The sequence below is a fragment of the Amblyomma maculatum genome, chromosome 6 (genome assembly GCF_055883805.1).
Source record: "Amblyomma maculatum isolate TAMU_Amacu chromosome 6, ASM5588380v1, whole genome shotgun sequence".
Taxonomy (NCBI): domain Eukaryota; kingdom Metazoa; phylum Arthropoda; class Arachnida; order Ixodida; family Ixodidae; genus Amblyomma; species Amblyomma maculatum.
In genome coordinates, this window is record NC_139349.1 from 103,043,170 (window position 1) to 103,069,322 (window position 26,153).

The 26,153-nt window shown below is 47.2% G+C and overlaps 1 long non-coding RNA gene across 1 annotated transcript in view; it reads left to right on the forward strand.

The window, feature by feature from the left end:
- Window positions 1–26,153, forward strand: part of LOC146186466 (uncharacterized) — a 483,156-nt gene that overhangs the window by 165,652 nt on the left and 291,351 nt on the right. Inside the window, exon 2 of the long non-coding RNA XR_014707857.1 lies at window positions 23,398–23,468. This is a non-coding gene — a long non-coding RNA (uncharacterized LOC146186466). The remainder of the gene's footprint in view (window positions 1–23,397; window positions 23,469–26,153) is intronic.

Here is a 26,153-nt window from a genome sequence, read left to right on the forward strand (position 1 = left end):
TGCCAGAAGGCAGGATGGACGCACAGACACTGCCCGTCGTGACTCGAATCAAGGGGGCTGGAACGGGGAGAGTGTTCATGTTCTCTTGAGTCCTTTGTGCCCTCCCCTTCGCCTTGAACAGTCTTCGCAGCTCTCAATCCCTGCACCCTCTAACTGCCCTCTGTCTTCTCTTTCTACGGCCCGTTCTGTCGTTTTGTCCGGCCGGAAGTACCATCAGGATTATAGGCCCTTAATATATCGCGCAACGCGCCCCCGGGCAAGCAGCGCCTTGCTGCTGTAGATAGTGGATGGTGGACTAGGTCGCATTAGGTTTTACGAGCTCTTCATTGAAAGTAAATGTACCCGCCCATTGTCGCCGGTGGTTATGTGGTTTATAGGAGTAGAAAAACAAGCAGCACGAGGAAAGGGGAAGTGGATGAATCGCTGGCGGTGACGCCTGTTGAGCTCTTAGGGGAAGCTAGGACGGGATGGTCATTTTGCGGAAATAAAACGGTCGAAATTATTCATCTTGGTACGCTTGTTGAGCGGATGAAACGTTGGATCTATGTACACTAAAATAAACACTGTCACGTGCTACGTTTTCCTACCTATTATAGTTAGCTGGCTCCTTATAAGCCTAGCCCAGTCGCAAGAAAGAGTATGATTGATACAACCCGTATTTTTTACAGAGTTCTTATGTAGCTTCAATTTTCTGATAAGCATCATTTTTGTTTACATCGCTGCGCATTAACTGACGAGAAAATTGTCTCCTTTTTTTACACTTCATCCAGGCCGTTTCTGTAAAGGGTGCACTGTCTTTGAACACAGGGGCCAGGAAGGAAGCCGATCTTCAAGGCTACTAGGTATAAAAAAAAATCTCTTCCGAGCTGTAAGAAGCCGCTTGGTTTTGGCTGTCTCTGCAGGCTGAGTACAGTTATTTGATGAATAACCAATATTACAAAACTCAATTTAAAAATGACCAGAGCCTCATTTGTTTTTTTGTTTTTTTGTTTGGAAGGGGGGGGGGGGGGGACAGAACGTGACCACACACTGCATTCACGATTCCCTGAATAACCTAAAATAAGTCCAGGACCTTAAAGCGCCTGCGTAAATGTAGCTTTTTGCTTGAACGCATAGTATTGGTAGAAAATTGTGTGGAAATGAAAAGAAAATTATTATGCAAATCACAAGCTTATGAATACGGCTCGCGCAACTTTTTTGATTTTTCACGTTCAAAGGTTTTTAACGAAGTCACAGCCATCACTGTTTACTTCTCTTTCTGTTTTTGAAATGCAACAAGTCAAAATACTTTCACGGCAAGGAAGAATTTTCTTGCGTCTTGAGGTGGGGGAAGGTTTACTCTCAATCCTCCTTAAGTGTCAACCTTTTTTTTTTTTTGAAAATTGTATTATTTCTGACTTTTGACACGGCGAAATCTGAAGATATGCATGGTGCAAAGAGGAGTACAGGAGTGTAATGCAGGGGCCGAAGTACTGCGTCCATTGGGCAATTCTGTGTCAATCTGACCTGCTGCGTCAAGCTGCGCATAAATGACAATCTACGCAGTCATTGACCATACTAAATATATAACGCCAAATTTAGACTAGTATTATTGTTAGCACACTGAGCACTCGCACAAAAAGGACGCACCCGCATACACATGCAAGACAGTTAGTTTAGTTCACTTGTGGTGTTTGTCTTAAAACTGCTGTCGCCGCGGCTATCATGAAAAACTGGTGGCACGCGGCTTCCTGAATTGAAATTAATAGCAGCTAATCGATTCCACTGTTTATGGTAGCTGCGTCTGTTTCTTTCGTGAACTCGAAAAAAAAAATCTTTAAATCCATTTCACTCCCAAATAATTATGGCGAATTGGATACAGAATCAATTTCCATGCAGTTTTTGGACTAAATCTCTATTCCCCCCCCCCCCCCCCCCCCCTCCCTCGAAGTCAATTCAGAGCTTCGAATAATTTGAACTAGAAGCGTGATCCCTGCTAATGCCCATGTGTGTATATGGCGTCGTGAGCTCGTTAATTCGGACTTGGGAGGGCTCGGTCTGGGTATTTCGGACCGAGGATCACGTTCAAGTATGACATGCGCCCCCAGCGAACCTCGAAATAGGCCTCCCTGAATCTGAATTGTATGTAACAGTTGTGCCCGCGCACATTGTGCAAAGTTCACTACTTCCGAAACAAAGCTTAGTCGCTTAGATTTGGATTCGCTTTTGCTTCATGCCATCCCGTGGTTGCGAGTGGGCGCGCGCATCGGACGCCGCTCGCAGCATCATTGTTATTTTATTTTTGTTTTGGAATAGTGTGACGCCGTTCCAACCCATACGCTTAAGTCTCTCGCATACATCCACATTCTGCTTCCAGCTGGCCGCACGCAGTTTCACTTCACTGTGCGCTTCGCCGCAGTGCTTCATCGTGTACTATGCGGTGAAGCGTCCCCAAAACGCGACAGGGCCGTGTTGTACAGATGCATTCGTACTGGCTATGAGTCGCACTGCGAAAAGACAAGGGGACTTTGACGATTTTGGAGCAATCCTTCAACCTTCGCTACAGTGTTCGCAAAGAAAAGCGCTTGACAAAACGGGGTTAAAAATGTCACTTTCACCTGGGTTTCATCTCAAATGGAGACAGCTGTCTTGCAGGCATTCATTAGATTAAATTACTATAATGCAAAGCTGTTTCGGCAATTTTTTCGAGCCCATTACATAATTCATCATTAACGCCATAATCATCATCACCCGGACTATGCCCGCTATAGGGCAAATGCTTCGCCCATATTACTCCAACTAACCCGGTCCTGTGCTAGCGCCATCCACTTGACCCCTAACATCTTAATCTTACCCGCCCAGCTGACTTTCTGCCGCCTCCTGCTACGCATTCCTTCCCTTAGAATCTAACCTGTTGCCCTAAGCGACTCTCGGCTATCCTCTCTTCGCACTATACATGTCCTGCCCATGGCCATTTCTTCTTCAGGTTAATTTGAACCTTTTTGTCTGCCCCACTGGAGGCCAAAATAAATAGAACTTATTGTAGCTGTGAACAGAAAATTGGTAGAATTTAATAACACCGTAAACATGCTCCAAAGTGCTCCGAAAACTACCATAAATTACTCCAAACATGCTCTGAAATCAGACTTTTCTTGCACCAAAGCTGCTCCAAAATAAAACTGTTGCCGCTCCCTTGCCTGCTGCAAAAGAGTCTGCTTGTACCCCCGTGTATGTCAACAATCGCTAACTATATTGAAGAAAATTGCTCCAATATCATCGCCTTCTACACTAATCTTCGGCACTGCATGGCCAGGCCTTACGTACAACTCAAAACTGAATTAAAAAAGCCATTTTGGGCTTAGAAAAGCCCGCTGCACGAATGTCCGACGGCTGTAAAAAGCTCACTATACGTACGGTATACGTACCCCTGCAGCATGTCCACAAAAACGCCACAGACTCGTCGAGAGATAAAGACCTTGTTTAGTAGGGACGACGTCTCTGCCCTGAGAAATCGAGACTACAGCGGGTCGCCATGGCAACGGCTGCTTACACTACTGGGACCTTCGTACAACAAATGGTGCTCAGCATTACCAACGACACTGGTGTGTACGTTGCAACCGCCTTTCGTCGAATGCGGCCTCTCCGTGACATATACCGAAACTCATCCGGCTGGGCGGCAAATACCGCGACCCTTCGATACCCTTCAAAGGGCGCAGTATCCTGTTGCGTTTCGCGCCGAGCCTCGTGTTCTAGCCGCGGACTCAGGCCGGAGCCGCGGCGTGAGTTATACGCGGAACCGCAACCTCCGCTGGGTCGGCACCCATGCAGGCGCTGGAGGCAACGACGAAAGATGGTTCGGAAAAGCGGTGCCGACTTTTTCTCGCCGCTCTCGCGGGAGGCGCCCGCAAAACAAACGCGCCGCAAACAAAGGCGGCGCAATCAAGAGTGCCGCCAACGACGGCCCCCAACGCTAAGAGAAAAACTGCTTGCCTCTGTATACTCACTCACTCGAGCTTTGTGTGCAGTACGCCGAGAGGGGAAGGAAAGGGATAGAGAGAGATGGGCCCTCCAGATGAAGAAAAAAATATTGAGCGAAGGAAGAGAAAGTGTTGGCAGTGCAGTGTTCCAGTGAAAGTCCGGGGATGGACGACGGTTGGCAAAAGAGGAGGAGGAGAAGAAGGAGAGAAGGCGGGAGTGCCCTTAGGCGAGAGCTGAGGAGGCGGAACCTCGCGGGGAGAAATGATTGCCGAGAGAAAATTGCGATTTCCTCGCGCGATTTATCCATAAGCGGTGACGGCGCGCGCGCTCCTTTTGTTTCTCCATTTACTTTCATTTTTCTATTCCCCGTTCCTTCTTCTCCTTCTTGAGCAACGCGTTCGCGTCGCCCGCGTGGGGGCGCTCTATTTACTTCCACTTGAGTGTCAACGCGCTACTTGATCCTGCCATTTCCTGTGGCCGCCACCGCAGCCACCACCGTGCGGCCCGGATCGCCAGGGCAGGCAGGGAGACGTGCCGCGCACGATGCCGCTGTGGACAGCCTGCGAGCCCGGTACCCTCCCCGAGCTTCACACCCCGCTCTTTACACCTCACATATGAGCGTGTGGGCGCGTTGGCTACGAAAAATGAACTTCGAAGTCGCGGTGGTCGGTTAGCCGGACTTGTGTAAAATTACTCTTTCCTTGCAACTACGGCCTCTCCAGCTCCCCCCCCCCCCCCTCACCACTCCTCCCCTTACTTCCTTTCTTTTTTTTCTTTTTATCTTGCTCAAGTATGTAATATATATATACGCGCACGTCACCTATATACACGAAGAAAGCACAAACAAAACATCATACTTCGTTCCCTCCTTTATGAGACGAAGCCGTATCCAGGCTGCCGGCCGACAGCATCCGGGCCACCTTTCCTCACGGTCGCCTGGTCTACTCCATGGCTTGTTGATGCCAGCCCGGCTTTCTTGATCTTGCCCCCAGCACCGACCGCCTTCAACACTGGTGAGAAGAGAAGGAAGGAGATATAGTTGGGAGAGGGGTAGGTGCGAGGGGGAGGGGAGGGGGGGTCACTTCGCCCTGCCTGGTCGTTTCCCGCCCCCAGACCGACCCGTCGGCTTCTCAAGTCCGGAGGTATTTTCTTTCAGCCCTCCGTGTGACAGCTGAGAGATGTGGTGAAAACGAATCCCGGTCGCCTATACTGCTGCTGCTGCTGTTCCTGCCGCTGATGCCGCGGCGACGGTGGTGGCGAGCGGAAACGTACGATAATGGGCCCGCAGCTAAGATGCCGTCCACGCCGGAGGCTCGTGAGGCCTCAGGCGCCTCGAGGCCTTCTGCCTCCGGCTGAAGGGCAGCACGGAGGGGGAGAAAGGTGAAAACGAATCCTTCGAATAAAATAAGAACTGCAAAAAGATTTCGCGATACGCTGTGGGCAGTGAGAAATGGGGTGGCCAAATTGAATGCCCCCTTCTCGCGTTTTGGAACTGGACGCTCGGTTTCCGCTTTCGTGAACTCGATCGCGAGGCTGGTATAGCTGGACAGGTCGCGGGGCTCGAGTGACGCTCTCGGCGCGCCGCCAGACGTGAAGCGCTGGAAATATGTGCTGCTGCCTGAGGGTAAAGGGGGCGAGGAGAAAGTGTGTGAGCGCGCGTTTCATGATGGCGCCCAATAAACACGGTTGATGTCAAGCGGATTCTCCTGAAGGGCGATAAATTTCTGCAGCTCTAGCTCGAAGAGTTGCTTAATTCTTCGCGCCTGCTGCCTAATGTTATATCCTTTGCGTGACGTGCACGAGATTTGTCTCTGCTCATGGCTTCTTCGCGTTGCTCCGCGGATAAATGGACTCGGTGGTTAGTAGCTTGAGAGTGCTTAAAGTTCAGTAGCGATGCTCAGCGCATGTATATTACAAGAAAGGTGGCGTAAACGTCCGAGTTGCTTAAAACCAGGCGCGACAATGCAGCGAATGCATCACAGCCTTTGTAGACATATGTGCTCCAATAACTGTCCGCTTGTCAACAGGTTGCTGCGTCTATCGATTTTATTTTTCTTTGTAACTGACCTTTGACAGCTGAAAGGCAAAGTCATTTTCGGTGTATTTATCCGTAAGGACTTAAGTGTTTTTTTTTTTTCGCCTTTGTTAAAGATCCGTAATCAGCGCTCGTTTATCGCAAGTATCTTCCGAAAACATGCCTGTATAGCGTTTGTAAAACCAACCGACTACATCGGCTGGCGCCTAATATCTGCACATATATAAGCATTGGGAAAACAGAAAAGTGTCTGCCACGTATCCGCTGAACATGCATTCCTTCTTTCGTAAGGCACCTTCTCGAAGATTTATAGCGACAGGATGACATGCGAAGGACTGTTTGCCTGAAAAGCGAGGTCAGCCCGAAGCTCCTTTGAGATGTTCTTTCAGTGTCCTTCGATTCTTGAGTAAGCGCCCCGGACGCTACTTTCGCCTTTCGCCTTTTCACCCGTCGTATTTACGCAAACTCATTGCAACCTAGGGACCAACGCAAATGCTTTCTGCTTCTCTTAAATGCTATCTTTTTCTTTAGTTTTCCTAAGACGATCCTCTTTCAAGGATGCGAGAAAAAAAAAAAGCTCAGAATGCACCGGACGTCGGAAATAATTCAGGCGCTCCTCGCAATTAATGTCAGCAGTCCACAGTGAAGCCACACACGCGGCTTCCAATCAAGCCTTCCGCGCTATACGCAGCGCCGCCTTTTATTCGCCATCTCCGAGATTCATTCATCGTATGCGCGTAAAATAATATACGGCTGCCACCCGCCCGCAGGTCTTCAGTGTTTGTTCGCTGCTTCAGGGCGCCTTGCCTTAGGGGGCGCCGAAAGGTCATTCAGCGAGCCCTATTTCATTCTTTTTTTTTTTTTTAACCTTTTGATGGAGCCAGGAAAGATGAGGGGGAACTTCGTGGATAGGATAAGAAGGCCGAAGTGTAAGGCAGTGCCGAATCAAAGGGAGCTCGCCACTGAGATGGAAACTAAGCGAAAGTAACGACACTGGCCGCGCAAGTCCCAATCGAAACAGTGCGCAATGAAAAGGAGGAACAGAAAGTTTAAGGGGAACGGAAAGGAAGAAGAGTGTGACTGCAACTTGAAAAGAGGTGAAATGCCCCCAGTTGGTTGGCGGGGCAGGGCAACAACATGCGCAGAAGCCGAACCAGCCCCGAGGAAAAACGCAGTCAAAAAGAAATGTTCAAGACTGGTGGCAGGCCGTCGGAAAGAGTGTCGGAGGAAGGACGGTCCTGCCTGAAGTTGGGAAATGAGAAAAGTAAAAATACTGGAAAGAAATGGAGCATGCCGAGCGGAATCAAGTTGGAAGCAAGAACAAGGGAAAAAAGAAAGAAAGTAGAGAAGAGTGAGCGACTGGAGCAAAGCCCAGGAAAGAAGTCGATAGCCCGAAGGAATACGAGGGGAATACATAAATAAATAAATGAAGCCAACGTCGAGGCACGCCGAAAGACGCTAGGGAGAAGAAAAAGAGCAGCGTATACGTCGAGAAGACTTTGGCCCGGCTTTCCCGAGTAGTAACAAATAGCCTGCTTTAAGTGCAAGGCACACGGTGAACGTGAGGGAAAGACGAAAGTTTCTTCCTCAATCTTTTTCTTACTTCTTCGCATCGGCCGGCTTGCTTTCTTTGTTTCGAGGTTGCGTTCCAACTTGATTTTTGTTTTCTTAGCTTCCTCACGCGTCTCGCTGAGGCTTAGCGAGGGAAAGCGCCATTTTTCCTGCCCACTCTTCCATCTTCTACACGGCTGCATTTCTTTTTTTTTTCGCTGGGATTTTTTTTTTTTTTTCTTCGTCACTTCTTTGGCGCGCGTAGTCCTCCGGCTGCCGCCGAAGAAACTTTCTTTTCTATTGCTGCGTTCTATTTCTACCCTTCCACGTGGCCGAGAGAAGGTGTTGGAGAGCGAGAGACAGTTTCACTCTCTCTCTTTCGAGGTTTTCTAGCCTCGCTGCAGGGCGCCTCACTCTGAAAGCTGACAGCCGCGATTGGTCGGCTGACGTCTGCACGCACCGGACGCGCAGTGGGCGTGGTTTGTCCGGAGGCTGAGGTCTGTGCCGGCGGGCAACACCGCCGCGGTCTCCTCATCTTTAATTATCCCCTCTCCCTTCCGCTTCTTCTGCTTCTCTCCTCCTTTATTCTTGGTTGCACCGAGCTTGTTCGGGCTATGTCGAGAACATCGAAAGAAAACAGCGCCGGCGCCGGCTGGGTGGAAGGGATGCGCCGCGCGCGCGTCGCAAGGAACGAAGAGAAAGAACGCAGCGCTAGCGCTAGCGGCGCCACCGCTCGGCAGCCCTGGGAAACGATTTTCTTGGCTGCACGGTTGGCTCGCTGGCTGACTGGACGTCCGCGACGCGTGTCTGCGTCGGACGCTTTTGGAGCGCTTGAAACATGTCTCGTTCTTGTCTGAATGTACACGCGACTCTTTAAAAGGGAACGAAAGAAGGCCGTCTGGTTGGTCGATGCTGCTCTTTCGGAGCGCACACGCTGCCAGGAAGTACGCGCCATAAAACGTCGGAGACCGGGTTGCTTGCTCGTTCGTAACCGTGTCCCGAGTTGTACAAAAGTCAGCGTGTCGTCGTCGGCGTCAACGGCCATGAATTACGGCCTTTCCGGAAAAAAACATTCCTCACTTTTCAAGAGCGTCAGCAGCTCTAGCCTTGCGCTTCGCTGTCGTAGTTTTTGTTTTGTCGTCGTTTCTCAGCTGTTTGGCTGCGGGCTTGACGATGTGTACGAAACGTAGGCCGTCGTAAAGAAACCCTAAAATTTAGTGCCCTGGAGATAGCGCCCTATATCACGAAAGCTCTTTAGATCTCGCAACGTGGAGAGCACTGACTGAATCTCGTCCTGAGGCCGAATGCGAATTCGTTTGCTGCATTTATGTTGCCCCATATAGGCGACAGAGGGCAAAATCGAACATTCGCTATCTTATATGTTCGTATCCCGCTTCTTGTAACAGCCTTAGTGGCACGAAACCAGTAGCATGCTGTCGTGAAAAACTTGATCACATTAATGGAATTGTTCTAAGCATTGAAGCAGAAGAACAAATCTGTTCTATCGAATTTCAAATACGTTAACACTGTCCCTGTTGTTAAATTATTTCTGCAGCGCTTGAGGAGGCCACGAAGAGAAACGCTGCAAAAAGTACGTTGAAAATTAAACTAACAAGCCCAGCTTGAAGGTTTGCTACTGTTCCTGTTAGCACGAACTGTTTTGCTGCAGTGCAGTCGCGTACCATTCCCACATCGAATTTATGTGATTTCTGCAGAGTTCGATTACTTCGATTTCTGAATAGTTATGTGCCTAACAACAGCTCGCCTTCTTGCTCAATCTTTCAATTGAACACAACCATCGTGTATACTATTAACCATTATTCGCGCGGCTGACTACGCTTATATCGATGGGTGTGCATAATTCCGGTACGTGCCACCTTTTCATCGCAAGATTCATTGCCCCTCCTAACTACCTATAAATAACGAGCTCAAGATTGGAGCCATCAATTTCAGTTTTCACGAACAAGAACGCGAAGACAGTTGAGTTATACGATTCATTCGCACGTTCTCATTTTATTATTTGTTCTGCGCGGACCATCTTTTATACCCGAGTCCGATGAGACACGGCCAAGCACGGGTCAAACGCCTTTGCCCCTTCACGACCCCCTTTTCTTCTATATATCTCCTTTAAACCCGTTACCTGGTTAATTTTTTTCTTTTAAATTATTTCATTCCTCCTTTCCTTTTATTTGACTCTGCAGGACGGCGGCGCAAAGATCGTGCTCCATAATGGCATCGAGGTGGAGCGGGCGGGAAGCGCAGTTTTCACCTGCCAAGATGAGGTATTTCCGTGAAATTGGTTCGTGGGCAGAGCGCACGCGGGTGCGCACTCGCCAAGAGGACGGAGCAAAAGAAATCTTAAAGGAAAGAACAAGTGCAGAGATGAAGGAAGACAGCCAGAGCTGCCCAAAACTTTTTTCGGGAGGGGAAGGAGTCCTTAAAGTTATCCTCGTGACGCCAATTTTTCTCCCGAGAATACTCTGCAGCGTTGTGGTTTTGTTGCTCTCCTTAACAAATGAATAATGGTACAGTATAGGTACGTTCCTCGCGAGCTTTATCTGCTAGTTTGGATCGTTTAGCTAGAAGGTTGCTCGATGATGTATACGACTCGCTACCTATTCTTCATTGCCCGAACTTGCTCAGAAATGGGCAGATGTATTTTGTTTTTATAAACTTTAATATATATATATATATATATATATATATATATATATATATATATATATATATATATATATATATATATATACTGCATGTAATTTTTGTAAATACACTTTCTTAGGGGCATCAGAAGTGATATTTTCAATTAGTAAATATTTGTTTTTGCATTATTCGGTGATGGTTGAGAAAGTAACGGCACCGAAGTGAGGAAGGGTGCCAAGAGTTGCTGTTTTGAGAAGCTACCTTGTACGTGATTGCTCACTCCTAAAACTGCATGATTTCTGATCACGATTTTGTGTCAACTTGGATGTTTCGTCGGTGCACAGGTAGTTGACGCAGTGACTTTGGTGTCCTGTTGTTGAGAACGATGTCACCAGTTGCGAGTTTTACTATGCCAGCAGGGCCGTATAGGTGTCTCAGCGGAGATGAAATGAAACACGAAAGCACCCGCATAGCCTATATTAAGATTCCTGTGTGTGCCTCAAGGAGCCCCGCGGTGCTCCAAATCAACGTGGAGTGCTCTGCTACGCATGGAAGGCAACTTTATCGGCATTGGTACTGAAAATACAAGTGTATAGGTCTCGTCTTTTCTATACTCCAAGAAAGAGGAGCGATCCCTCCTCTTTTCCGCAACATAGAAAGACTGGATATAGTATATGGCACGCTGACTAAAATGTTCTATAGCGTAACAACAGAGGTGTCCATGTGACGTGTACATTTTCTGCGCTCTTTGTGAGCATGCGCGAATGAGCGTGTTAGTTTATGAGCAATAAACTTTGAACTGACGCACATGACGAGCGGTGGAGCCTACACAAAACCTCGATTTCGTAAATAGCGGCGTGTATGCACTCATAGTTGAAGATCACTCTGTATATCAGTTTTAATTGTAATATGGAAATAACGAAGCAAACGAAAGTGCTTGGCTTGGTGCAATAGTCAGGTCATGAATTTGCCGCCGGAGGGTCGCCGGAGAAGAGGTAGGCAGCGAACGCGATGGTTAGATGGCATCCTCGAGGCACTGCAGATGAAGTTATGTGATGTTAAGAAGATAGTGAGAGACCGGAAAGCGTGGCGTGACATGGTCCATAGGGTCACGAAGAGTCGGACACGACTGAACGCCTGAACTGAACTGAATCATTGCAACAAATCATCAGAAAGCGATGCCTTTGCGCGGTGCTTATTTGATGCTTTATTGACTCAGTTTTGGTTTTGTGCAGAAAAATCACGAGATCTGCTCGAGCTGCAGGAATTAGTGAGCGACACTTTGTTGGTCTTTTCCGTGGCGCCTAACTCGCCATCGTGACTAACCGTGCAGTCACAGTCAGTTAGTATGCATTGGTTAATTATCTAGCTGACTATACTCATTCATGACTGCCGTTGGTGTACGCTCTGGAAGGGATTTTCTTCGCTTTTGAAGTACTCTGTCCTTTAACAATTTCTGCAATCGCTGGTGGAAGCTCCTGTTATTTCGGGCCGGCATTTCTTCTATAGACGCCGCTGAGAAACGCACTGATTCATCTGGCACTGCTGCGGCACGACTGCTGAATATCATGGCGACAAATTCTAGGAATACAGCGGGCGTTTTTCTTTAGCTTTTATGTTTATATATGTCATCCTAACTTCCCCACAATACATTCGCTACTATATATAGCCAATATAACTTCCGCAAATAATTTTTTTTATGTTGGCGTAATGTTGGCGTAGTTAAAGAAAATATCACCTAAGACTCCCAAAATCGTAACCGAAAGGGATTTGGGATGGCGTCATTAGCTGGACAGACGCAGCATAAATTTCACATTCAAATGACCGCGATGCCCACTTTGAAGAAAATCAATAACCCCGAAAATAAGTTAACACAGACCGGTGTAACCTGCAGTCAATGCAATCCATTAAAGAGATTAATATAGCTGTTCGTTATTACCTGTCGTTATGGTCGTTTAGTGGTATGCATGGTTGTTGTTAAAAAAAGAAATCTTCCCTTTTACGTTCGCGTGCTCGGCCACTGCCGTAATAGCCGAATGCCCAGAAAATATTAAGTGTTGCTGCCAAACTGCCGTCACCAACCCTTGCCTCAAATTCCAGCTCTAACTCACCCTATTTCATGAGCATGCACTGCACTGCAGCATCTCAACGCACAGGCTCCTATTAAACTCGTCAGAGCTTTCCTTGCTTGCACAGGTAGTTGTGTTCTATTAAGATGTTTCCTCTACATCTCCCTCCCCTTAGCCCCTACACACACCTAAATCATTTCTGACGCGTTCGACTCCCAGAACTTGTACGCAAAGCATGATTACATGCAGCGTAACACGGCGTGTCGCATACTGCAGATCTGCAGCGCCGTATTGTGCTGCACGTAATACAATACAATATTGCGAAATCGCATCATTAATTATGTGAAATATAGCGCGTCGAAAACTTACGCTTATGGGCGTAACGGTGTCAAAATAGTTTCTCCACTTAACGCACACGGAACAACAACACGCAGGTACTGCTTCGCCCTCCCCCCCCCCCCCCCCCCCCCCCTTTACACCGACGCATTCCAGCGGCCACGATGATGTATATATACATGTTCAAGGAAATCACGCGCTCCCTCGCGACCAGCCGCTGAGCGGCGGCAGCGTCTTTAATTCGCGGTGGACGCGCACATTTCCGTTGAGTGTGGAAGAAGTCTACGCAGCTCCGTCTAGCCCTCTGCAACCCTCGCACCCCCCTTCTTGTGCGCCTCCGCACCTTGACTCCGCTCTTTCCGGCTGCTCACTGAGCTTGAGCAAGGCGGACAAGAGAAGTGAAGAGGGGAAGGAAGGGGGGGGGGGGGGAAGAGAGGGGGTGCTCCGTTGGCACCCCCTGGAGGAGAATGCCCGAGTAATTGTGGGATGGTTTCCGTCCTTGCGAGCAGCCGGCGAGAACGGTCATCGCCTCAGCTCTCTAAACATGGCTTTCGACTTCACCTCTCCGGCCCCAGCACTCCGAGGCTCCAGAACAGCGTAATCCGATCGTTTAATGCAGCCTCCAGGAAGCAGCACTCCGTCAAGCCGAGCTTCAATGTGTGTGGGCAACGCGACGTTGCATGCGCGTTTGCATCGCCCGAAAAACTAGACGCAAAGGCCAGGCTGCAGGGTTGCGCAGGTCGCGCACTCCGCGACGCTGATCCGGCCCGGGAAGGGTATTCCAAACTATTATGCGCGCGCCCAACAGCATGCCTGCGCACCCAGGCTAACTTCGTGCACGCGGACGGTGCGAAGGCCTTGTTTTGAGAAATTATTGCTGCTCGCGGGTAATGCATTTTTGAACGCTGAAGGCATCGTGAAATCGCTGCCTGCCAGTGCCTCGTGAAAGGCCTTAATATACACTCATCTGCGTTTCTGGTGTCTGGCGAGATGAATGTCTGGGCCTGCAGAACGTAAAACAAGAAAGCAGGATGCTGCCCGCGGGCCACGACCGTCGCATATTTTCTATAGAAGACACCTGGCAAAAGATATGAAGCCACTGGTCTTCATGACAGCGTTTTCTTCCCGATGTGTCGACACTCGTATGTGCTGGTCTCTGAAATATTTTGTGTACATCGCTGTAGGTAAGCTGCACGTTTAGTATAGCCGCTATATTTTGTTTAGAGAGAAGGCAGTATCTTTCGTTATTACATTTTATACCGATCTGGTTTGCAAGGCATTGTTCAACAAACTACGTACCTAATCGGTCAATCGCCACACCTTCTTTGCCGTGCTTGATAATTTGGCTTTGAACGGAGCTATATACCGCACATTCGCGCCGAATAATGATGACAGACTGTTCGCCAAGCTACAGGTCTATACATCACGCGCCGTCATAATCGCCGTAAGCACGTGCCATTTACATAGGAAGATATAACGTCACCGAAAGTTCGCTGCATGCTTATAACAGGAGAATTTTAGTTGTTACGACAGCGCATTCAAAAATCTATGCAATCATTACGAGCGTTTCTTACTTCCTGGTTGAGTCCGATGCTTCTTTCGATGTTTGCTTTTTTCTGTTTTTTTTTTTTTTATGCTATGCGAGTTGGGGCTCAGATTGCGACTGCGACATAGCGAAATCGTTCCACTTTAAAATGGCCGCTCACGTTCAAGTGTTGCGTCATCCGTGTATAATCTTCGATCTACTTCAGGGTGGTCCCGGCTTCGAATCGCGCTCACATTCCTGCCGCATTTAATAGATTCATGTCGGGCTTGAACGCTCTGTACAATATGTTGAGCTACCCGCAACGTCATAAAATACAAAAACATGGCCGCTCGCAGACGCTGCCAGAACAAAGGTTTCTTGAAGTCGGTCTCGCTATAATGAGCGGAATACAGATGCAACTCCACATTGCTGCTGTATGCGTGACGCGAGAGCAAGAAAAAAAAAAAAAAAAGAGTGGTTTTGAGCGATCAAGAAGATAGTTAGCGTTTCGCGGCATACCGTTTGTACGCCGTTTATTCCGCATTCATCCTCTTCTTCGTGACTGCCGCCTCCCGCTTTTCAAGACTTCACGAGGTACTATTTTTGCTTCGCTTCCACTTTATATTTTCTCTGCTGGCGGCACGTTAACCACGAATTGCCTTTTTTTTTTCTTCTGAGTGAAACGTAAGAAAAAAACCTCCTAAATCGACCCCCCCCCCCCCCCCCCTCCCTCCTTACCCTAGAAATGATTGAATTTCGCTTTTGCCCTTCCCGAGACGTATACCGGAGTCGATTGATTCCGTCATCAATGCACTATACGCCGTCTCCTTGCTCTCTTTCAGTGTTTACCTGCCCAAGGGCACTCTTAAGGCTCCTGCTCTGGCTGCCCTCATCGGAAGAATGGGAATATGACCTGGGAGCACGCAACGCGAATCTTCGGGATGAAAAATAACAGAAAAAGGAATATAGCGAAAGATCGAGAGCCTTTCTTATTCGCCTTCAAACATCGTATTTTTTCTCGTTTCTCTGCCACTACGAGAGTTCTGCGTGCCTCGAGGTATACGCGCAGTACATGTGCTCTCGCTCCCTGTAGGAGCGGGTGCGTCTTCGCCGCGAGGGAACCCCTGGAACGGAAGGAATCGTCGACAGATCTCTAGCTCATGCGCGCAAACACACAAACGCGAGACGACCGGCTCGTGGGAGAGATACCAGCAGCGGCGACGATGTTGGCGGCGAGCATCAAGCATCTCGGTCCGAGAGCGTCATTAAGGGGCGGCTGTTTTCCTGGCGACACGAGATCATCATTGGCGGTGGTGCCGACCGGCCGGTCTCCCGCTTGTTGTTCGCCGAGCGCGCTGCCGCCGCTGCTGCTGCTGTGGCGCTGAGGGATGTGAAGCAAGAACACCCATGTCCAGACACGCTCACTACAAGAAACGTCCATTCCTGCCGTGAGAACGACAGAGACGGAGTGAGAGAGAAAGGGTGGGAGGTGGTGGAGAGAAGGAACGAGCATGCACTTACGGGAGGTGAGCTGCTTAGTACAGGTATACGCTGGAAAGAAATGCATGGGGAACAACATGACGATGCAGGAAAAAAAAAAAAAAAAATGAATGAAGCATGCGTATACACCTGGTTGCTTATACGTATTTCCCCTTCCCTGCGGCGACCAACGCGCGAGCTGCAGCGGTAGCAGCAGCAAAACAGGCGCTGTTATGTACAACACGCTCTCCGGAACCAGATAGCGCACTGCACCCGCTCACTCGTTGCGTGGGAGGCTTCTTTGTCCGGGCCGCGCGGTGTTTTCCCTTTTGGGCCCTGCAGAAAGAGTGGAAAACAGCGGAGAATGCCGTCGGGAAGAGCGGCGCCGCATCATCCATGCCTGAAGGCTGATTGCGGCGCGTCGTGTCCTCCTCTTCTTTCTTTACCTGAGAGACTTGTCGCGTCAATTCCTCTCTGCTCTCTGCGCCACCATTGCCTTTGGATTTTTTTTTTGTTTTTTTTTTTTCTCAGCCGCTTTTTTTGTTCGCTGTGCTGTTCAACGCACACACAGCGAGCGCAGCAAAGGAAATCACCGGTGCCCTCGCGTGGTGTATGTACAGCATTGCTTCCCTCGGGCCTCACAGCAACGCGCCCTCAGGCGTCGATCTCCTTTATATACTGGCGACATTGTTGTCTCCTTAGCAGGGATGCTAATGGCTCAGTGTATTATGTCCGCGTAAACACCGGAAGAGTGTAACGGTATCATGACTAGAGGCTGTTTTGCTGTCTGTACAGTACGAGGCGTTCCTCGTTTATATGGTGACTATACATGCCCCGGGCTGTAAGAATCATCGATAAGTCTGATCACATGTTTGCTCCGTGGCGATAACGGTTTCAATCCGAGAGTTCATAACGAAGCATTATCTAATGCTTCTTCAGCCAATCGGTAACCACCATGCAATGAATCTTTCAAAATCATGCTTACGTAAGCACAGCGACACACCTTTGCGGAGGAAATATTCATAATAAATGCTTCAACCACATTTCATAAACAACACCGTTTTCATACTTGTAAGAACAGGTAGGTTCCACGACTGGGATTCGTGACTGTATAAAAGGGAGGATGATAGATAAGTTTCACCATGAATATGCGCTGCGCATATTTCATCCAGCGCTGATTTTATTTCTCCTCGATGGACTGTGCGTCAACGCATACATATATACGCACAACGAAAACTTCACTCTGGTATAGCGGTTGATGTACCGACGATATATAGTCTATATATACATAACATCTATGCAAATCTCCGGCGATTAATTTATGCATATTGATGCAGTCCAGAACCGCGAATGATGATTATTGTGTGTTTATTTGTGAATTTGCATATAGTCCTGAAATCTGTGATTACCGATATACACCTCCTTCATGTCACCACCCGTATTTAGGCTGGGCCTGAAAAACGCCCCATGTTTGCTTCGTTAATTATTCGGAAAGGGTTGCGCGCAGAATTTATGCCGTCATGTGCTAATTTTAATTACCTGCATGGCACCGTCCGTGTTATTGTTGTTTCAAAAACAAAAACAGCGAAAGTGGTTGCGGTGTACGAGGGCTGATTACACATGCGGCCATAAAACTTTAATGCGCGTTACCGTTTTCTTTTTGTTTTTCCTTTTTTTTTTTTTTCAGAGCTTTATTTTGTGCGCACATGCAGGCTGCGTGTGTTCCTCGCTCTCGTATACCTGCCACACTGTACCACTTTTTTGCTAAGGAAAACGCTGTTGGCGAGCTCACCGGAACGCGCTCATAATTTTAAACGCGGTGGAAACCTATACGCGTATACGTTTCACGCTTTGAGGGCGCCGAAAAACTGGCCTGCGCGAGTCCGGCGTACCAAGTGTTTGTACACGACGACTACGCCCTTCAGACTGCAAGGTAATATCGTGAAGAGCTTTCTTTTTGGTTGTTTCATTTTTTGGACGCTGCATCATAAACTATCTGTGTGGCAGCAGCAGAAGCAACCCAGATAACCATTATTCTCATTGGCGATTGCAATCACTGAACTAATCTAGATTTTATCATGCAACGGCCTTTGTATATGGACTGACGTCTGCTCAAGCAGGGTGATAGGTTTAACGCCTCGTGGGTGCCACAAACGATTAATTGGGCAAGCAGGTGAGGTAAAACCTTTGCCGTGAAAGTAGTGGACGTGGCGTTGTTTAAGAGCACGCCATAGTGGGTACGTAACAGGGTCAGGATTAATTACGGGACATTCTACCGTATAGAGGCATGGCCGGGGTGTACATTCAAGTGGAGCAGAGGCTCGCATAACCTCTTAGAAGTGGGGGAAATACTATTGGCCGCGATGGCAGAACGCTGCTTATTGGGTGACTGCATGCTTTCCTTGTCGGCAGTGGTAAACCGGCTGTGAACTTCCTGACCAATGGACGGCCGAAAGCCGGATTGCCGTTGTAGAACACAAACGTTTTGAACGTAAGATAGCGAGGGGGCCGACTGTTATGAAGTACTATATATGACACACTTTTCAGCAATCAATGTTTTCGATGGGGCCCATGCTTTTAATTAGGTTTGTTCGGAAGTTTGAAAATGCAGTTTTAAACTCCAGTACATTTCTTTGGGAAAAAATACAGATACTGTGGCTATAACAGGACCAAGCCAAATTTGTAGGACAGACGTAATGCTTCCAATGTACTGCTATAGTTACACTTGCGAATCGCAAGGGTGAGCGACCGGCTGTCGCACGCGACCAGTGAGCCGCGCAACGCGACCGATGTTCACACTTCCGCAAATGCAACCTGCGGGTCGCTTTCCACATCTTGTCTATCTTGACTGTTCCCCACATTGAGTTACCTTAAGCTCACTTCAGTTGAGCCGATGATTGATTACGGATTTGCGAACATGCAGCAGTCGCAAAACTGGAAAATCGAGCAGTGGTCGAACGGCCCGCGACTGTTGCTTTTCGACCAATGCGACCATTTGCGACAGTCGCTTTTCCCCCAAAACGGTCGCACGACCTCCGCGAGTCGCAAGCGAGCGAAATGAAAAACATGCAGTCATATTGTTTTAAGCATATAGCATGCAGTGGAGTCTATTTATATCCTTCAAATATAAATAGACTCCAAGTGCCTTATTGTCATACAAAAAACTCATACAAAAAAAAAAAAGCAAAGAGAAAAACGTTGGGCTCGACACATCCTCCTTTAACGGCGTGGATTAATATATATATTTTCACAGTACCAAAGAACGCGTATCATATATCGCCGCTGTATTTTAGGCTGCATGCAATGCGTGAAACATATATATTTCATATGCCTTCTCCCACATCGTCACCCATCATGACCTTCTTTCTTCTCTCCTTCCCCTTCCCCAGTGCAGAGTAGCAGGCCAGATTTGAATTATTCGGGCCAACCTCTCTGCCTTTTCCTTTCAATAAATACATCTATCTATATATATTAAGCATATATATTAAAACACTATATATAAAGACTGGCATTATATATTACATGCAAAGACACGTGCGATACGCACGTACTACTTTACACTCGCTGCCCCGGTGCGTTGAACAGGGAACGAGTGACACGATTTTGTTGTTGTTTTTATTTTTATTCCCCCCCCCCCCCTCACGTACTTTCCAAAATCATGCAAAAATGTCCCCGCTTTCAGTGCCTCATTTGTTTAAGTGGTGGGCTTCGCTTGCACCTTACGAAGCGTCGACATCGTGGCAAGAATGTTTTGCACAAGCGTGCAAGTGCGTCATGTATACGCGAAGCCCAAAAACACGTGCACAGGCTTCGTCGATGAGTTGCAAGCGCCACCCGTATCAGTATGCAGCTACGCTCGCGTCAACACTCGGCGTTGAGCGCGTGCGCCGCGAAGGTGTGTGGGCGTATACTTCGGCGTATACGCGACCGAAGAAAGGAACAAAAAAAAAAAAAAAAAAAAAAAAAGGAAAGGAGGATGTACGACAAAAGCGCGTATATACGTTTGTACTCGCAGCCAACGTCGGGAAACGTTCGACGCACGTCTTCGCAAGGCCATTTAATGTGCGCCCCAAAAGACTATTAAACTGCCGTTAGCGTCACGGGAGCGTGGCGAGCGCACGTCAGGGGACTTGTGCCGCCGCAATTAATGGAGCACGACGGACAGTGCGACAAGCCACGGAAATGTGCCCGATGTCTGTACATGCATGGGCGTCGACACGTCGCATGGTTAATTCTTTTCTCCTTCTTTTTTGCTTGTTCGCACGACCTATCGATGGTTTACGCGCCGTTGTTTGCCGCATACATCATCCTGGCTGTCTTTCGCCTTTTTCTTCTTTTTGATTTTTGTGCTGAGTAATGTTTACAGGTTTTCCGCAGCACCTTTGTACTGTCAGCAGACCACGTGTCTGCGAGCGCTGCTAAACGTAATGCTGCGTTAACAGCAACCAACGACGCTAATATTAGCTAGTTACGCGACTGCGTACCAATTATTTTTTATTTATCTCCATGTTACTACACCACGCGTGGCCGAAGCAAGCTCAACTTTGTCGAAACTATGGCTCCACTTCGTCCAAGGTTGATGTGCTCCATGTTGTTGATGCGCCAAATATATAATATATATACCAACTGTGCATTTTGACGGAGTGCTGGAAGTATAGTGGGTGCATTCCCGCATGCTGTGAATAGGACAGTCTACGGTTTGAGAAGAATATAATTTAAAATATTGGCATAAATTGGCAGATCTCGGAGCATGACATACAACGAGAACTCATCGGCTAGAAAATATTTTAAATTGGTCAATGAAGACCAATAAAGTGCAACCGGAGCGGATTGTATAGCGCCATGCTGTGCCCCGTTGTTGCGATTAGCATTATGTATAGATAGATGCATTGGGCGTCTGAAGTGAATGTACTGCGTTTCATATACACCATTCAGGTAGTCCTGGACCTGCCGCGGTTTTATTTTCCTTAGATATTTTTGATCATGTCAACTTAAGGTAGCCTGTTTAACTCTCTATAAATAAGTGACAATTATTTGTATTGTTCAAATCTTGTTTCGTGGCCTTTTAAGATGTTTAAGAAAATAAATAACCTAATCGACGGCGCCGCTCTTCCGCGGATCAACGTCCCAATGGTAGCACTGCTAAAGAAAAAAAAAAAAAAAGAAAAGAAAAGAAAAAAAAAAGAAAACTGGTTTTTGGTATAAACGATAGATATCAGGCTTTGCTTAGTTTACTTATTCAGTTCATTTCATCAAGCTTACCAGAGTCGCTCCAATTACAGTTGTGATGAAATTTATGGATCATCTTTATTGTCCTGCTTTCTATCTTCGCTCTCTGCACTTCAGTGAGCACGATTAATCCTGTCCTCGACGTCATGGTTCGCGGACGCTGCCTATACATACTGAGAAAACAAGACCATATATATACACATGGGAAATTTAAATATTAAAATGTTCTGGTGTAGTTCTCGGCGCCACAGCGGGATATTCGTTAATATGGGAAAGGATGTTTCAAATGACGCCAGAAACAAATAGTCAGAAAAGTCTGTAGACTGTCCTTTTAAAAAGCCCGGATCAAGTGGTTTTGAAAGGAGATACTGGTACGTCGACGCGCTGTGTGCCATGACAAGATAAAGGGAAGAAACCTCGAGTGTGGGCCCCCGCATCGGATACTGAACAGTGAAGCGAAGAACAGACCTGACCACGTGGTCAGACGAAAGTGCACGTATATAAATTCTCTTTGCGTGCGACGCCGTCATGCAAGCCGCGTCGACTGCTTGGCTAGGTGCATTCAGACAGGGCCGCCCGATAAGAGAGGAATCAGAAAGAAGACCGGACGCCAGAGAGGCTTGGCCCATGTATACTCGCCTCGTCGCTCGCCAGTGTCTTGCAACAAAAGCAGAAAAGCGCGATACGTGTTGACATTCCCAAACAGGCTCCTCCCATCAAGACCCGTAATCTTTCATCGAGCTACCAGAAATAAAATAACTCTTAAAGTACGTGCCAGATAGGATTGGCGAAGTGCTGACAGAAAAGCGAAAGACTTCCGAGTGTATGGATGCTGAATACGGTATGAACCAGGATTTCCATACGCAAAACTCGTCTGGTGACGACTGATATGTTGCAGTCTTCAGTGAAATTTACTGAAATATAGACTGCATTTATCTGCTGCAGTGTGCATCTTGTTCTGAAATCAAAAAGCAATTTGCGCACCAAATGAAAGGCATCCTGCATGTATGCACACAATACAGTGCGTTATAGTTACCCTGATTAACCTCTCCGTTCGCTCCATTTTCGTGCCGTGGGTGGTGTGTATATCCGGTGTTTTTTCTTTAGACCGTCGAAAATTTTATCGCAAAGCTAACTAGGTTCAGATTTATTTTAGCCCTCAGGCTATATTGTGGGCTACGGCGGACACTAGGTACGAAGCAAAGTGCTTTAATTAGTTTCCCAATCAACTAATTACGTTAAGTAACCTTTAATTTTTCTTTTGAAGGGTGCCAGTGCGCGCTTTGAGGTCGGACTACAAGCGCTATGACTGCGCAGAATGGGATACCGACGCGACGGCTATCAATGAGGCAGCGGAAGCAAAATTCACCTCAGGGAATAACAGTTGTCGGAACAAACCTCTTGGAGGAGGAATCTGCGTCACAGGCGCTATGTGTGAAACTGCTCAGGGTGACATTTGTGGGCCTTTGTAATACGCAGTATAATTATTTTAGTAAAATTTGTTTTCGCGGCTATACTATTTGGAGGACGAACTACCCTTCCGCAAATACAATATGCCCCTTAAAATACAAATTTAAAAAGCTAATAAAGGAACCAATTTAAGCATTTTGTCTCTTACCTTGCGTCCTCCGTTGCGCTCAGTATAGCCAGGTCTAATATAAATCTAAACCCAGTTACTTTTGTCTCAAAAGTTTCGACTGTCTAGAGAAAAAACATCCGGTGGATATCTCGTACGCGCGTGCATGTGTTTACGTGTGTGTGTGTGCGTGCGCGCGCGTGCACGTGTGTGTGTGTGTGTGTGTGTGTGTGTGTGTGTGTGTGTGTGTGTGTGTGTGTGTGTGTGTGTGTGTGTGTGTGTGTGTGTGTGTGTGTGTGTGTGTGTGTGTGTGTGTGTGTGTGTGTGTGTGTGTGTGTGTGTGTGCGTGCGTGCGTGCGTGCGTGCTGCGTGCACGCTCGTGCGTGCGCTCGCGCTTTCAGTCACTCATAAATAGCAAAATGCAATCACAGGCAGGTGCGTGTCTATATACGTGTCTTTTCGAACCGTTCCGTCTAAGGCCGCTCGTTATGTGCATTGAATACGTGCCAGCAGACTACAGAATGACCTCTTCATATGGCTCAACTGAGCCGACGTGCAATGGCTGGCCGGTCAAAAACTGTCAGCGCCACTTTCCAGGCGGTATCGGTTCCTCTTGAAGCCAGTCCATACATCACCCTCCGCGGCAGATTCCAGTCCACCCGCTCGAGTTCTCTCGGCCATTCATTGACTTTCGCTCCCGCCGCGCTTGTGAACGCTCAAGCTGTGCAGTGCACCCCCGGTGAGCTTTCGCTGCCGTTGTAATTACCGGCCGCTCGAGTACACACACATGCAGGCCGCCCGAGGTGGAGGGCGCCAAAGCACCGAAGACCTGCAGAACTGGACACGCAGTCCCTGCAGCTGCCGTGTTTGTTAATGTTTTGTTGCTTCGCTCGTCTGCGCATGCGCCGGATCGCCTTTGCACTCTTGTCGACGGGCCTTGCTTTTCTGTTTATTTACCTTCTTTGTCTCGGTCATCTTTTTTTCTTTCTTTTTTCAGACAGGGAAGGAGTCCTGACGAAAATACAGTCGAAGGAGATTCAGCTCACGGGTGGTCAGTCGAGGAAAAAGGTAAGTGCGAGCCCTTATACTTGCGACATTCAACTGGACTGACTCGTTCGATGGAAAAATATCCATTTAAGAACCGCGCACGCAGATGCTTGCGCAGTCGACCCATTTATGCTTTCTTGGTGACGCGTTTTGTTCAAGTAACCCCTGGATATGGATTGTGTTAAGGTGTGCATGCCTGAACTGATTTATATTCCGGCAGTGTGCAAACGATGGGGAATAGCATGCTTTGTTGTGTAACGAAGCTACGTAAAATAGCTTTCAGAGCACCCTCTGCTTACTAGTCCGTGTTTTTGGGCTTGCAACCTGACCTTCTTTGTATACAGTACAAAATTATATTTTCTCATTGCCCGTCGCAGGCTGGCTATTATTAGGGAACCCGTGTGCCTTCCTTTTTTCCCGCGTCATCCGTTGTATAGCTATAAGCTCCTGCGAAAAGGGAAAAAAAAAAAAAAAAATCGTGACTCGAGCTGTCGGCTCATTTATATTTTCGCAAACATGGCGTATACGACTGCAGGAGGGTTATACAGGGTGTCCAAGCTATTTTAGCCACGGGTTAAAAATTGAACATTTCAGGTAGGCACAGGGCCGGGAACAAGTTGCATAGATCTACCTACCGTCTTGCGTACCATAGAATTTTTTGTTTTGCCTTTAATTATTTAGTAATTAAAATTATTTTTCTAAATTACTAGATATTGACTTTAGAAAATAAATGTGAGTTGTAAAGTTGGAGAGGACCTTCGGAAACCCCCATTACGTTTGTTTGCGGTAAAGAAAGCCTCATCTGTAGCTTTTTTTCCCGAATTCCAAAGAAAGCCCGCGAAATTAATACAAAAAAAAAAAATTACGTAACTGGCACATCCGCGCGTCACAATTGTGCTGCGGTCAACCGTGGTTTGAATGAACGAAATTAGGTGCGGTTGGCTCCACGGCCCCGTTGGAACGGAAGGCCGATTGTTTGCGTTGGTTTCTTCATCTGCGTCAGCCAGTCGGCGCATATATGTGACGCTGCAAGTAGCAGTGCTCGCTGCAACCATCGCCAACATATCAGCCTACCGAACTGGGTCGTCTAGTCAAGGCCTCAGATAATTTCGTTCACTCAAACCATGCACGCTTCGGAGCACCACAATTGCTACGCGCGAATGCGCTATATATATAGTCACGTGATAGCTTTCGTATTTCGCGGGCTTTCTTTGCAGCTCGGAAAAAAGGCACAAGTTAGGATTTCTTATCGGAAATAAATGGAATATGGATTTCTGAAGGTGGTCTACAACTTTGTAAATCACTTTTTTTTCTAAGGTCAATAAAGCATTTAAAAAAATATTTTAATTACTAATTAATTAATTGTAAAACAATAAATTACCTGTGGTTCCCACGCGGATTTGCATATAGATCTATGCAACTGGTTTCCCTGGCCTATCTCAAATGTTTTATTTTTTACCCCTTGACTCAATTTAGCTCGTACACCCTGTATAAGCGTTGTCAGTCTTTATAGACGTTACACAAAAGTAATCGATTGCAGTTATACTTGGTCAAAAATGTAACTGATTCCCTGATTCCACTGGCCAAATACTACCGCGGCAAAGCAACTAACTGGACAGTAACAAAAAATATTCAATTCCTGTTACGGTAATTTCTTTCATTCTGTTTGAGCCTTATGCAGATTAATACTTGGGTGCAGAATAAGCTATTAGAGCATGCTAATTTTGTTGATTGGCGAAATAACGTTGAAATATGCTAATAACTTTAAATTCAGCTTAATGTTTATTAGCAGTTGGTTTGCCAAGTTTTCACAGGTATTTCTTGCACCCTTAGTTCTGCGCACGGGAATGCCGACACTTTCAGGCAACATTTCCTTTCCACTGATGCCTCGCTCCCGACATGCCTATAAGATGAGCATACGCATGGCCATCTGCGATTTTGACAATTTAGAACAGGTAGGGCAGAGGTGATGTGTGGGCCACTCACGAGTCACATCTATAGCTCTGTCCGCATTCACGTTCTTTTTTTCGAGCCGATTTCTTTAATAGAGGGATTATCCATACACAGTAGTTTGCTGCTGTCTTGCCATATTTTCCTCCATGCAGTGACACCATTCGCCACCTATTCATAGACGTCAGCAAGTGTTGTAGTTGCACCATATTCTGTCCCGCGTCCTTTTTTTTTTTTTTTTTTTTTTTTTTTTTTTTTTTTGTCGGGCCTATTAACTCTTATACATACGAACTCAAGTTCTGTTTCATCTCCCACGATGTGGTCGCTATGTGACGGCTATTTTTACGTGTATAGGTTATTCGGCGCAGCCGAGCTTGTTTAGAACTGACAAAATCAATAATCGGTATGGGATGAAAACTTACAGGGCGTATAGCACCAAACATTATCCGAAAAGAGCTCATTTTAGTACCAAAGCCACCTTCGGCAACTTAATTTCTCTAGCCAATAGTGCATGATCAGAGAAAAGGTGTTCTTGCATAACTGCATAAACAATTCGCCGATGTCGGGAATACATTAATATATGCCATATCTAATTCATAATCCGTTTATTTGCTGTTCCCAAGCACCCAACTAATGTTGCTTTTTGTATGTTCTCAACTTTGGTGTTCACATTTTGGGCTGCTATGTCTTTTTGTACCCACGTTATTTCGTATATGTCCACTCCTGCGATAGCCCCTGTAGGGGACGTAGTATGTA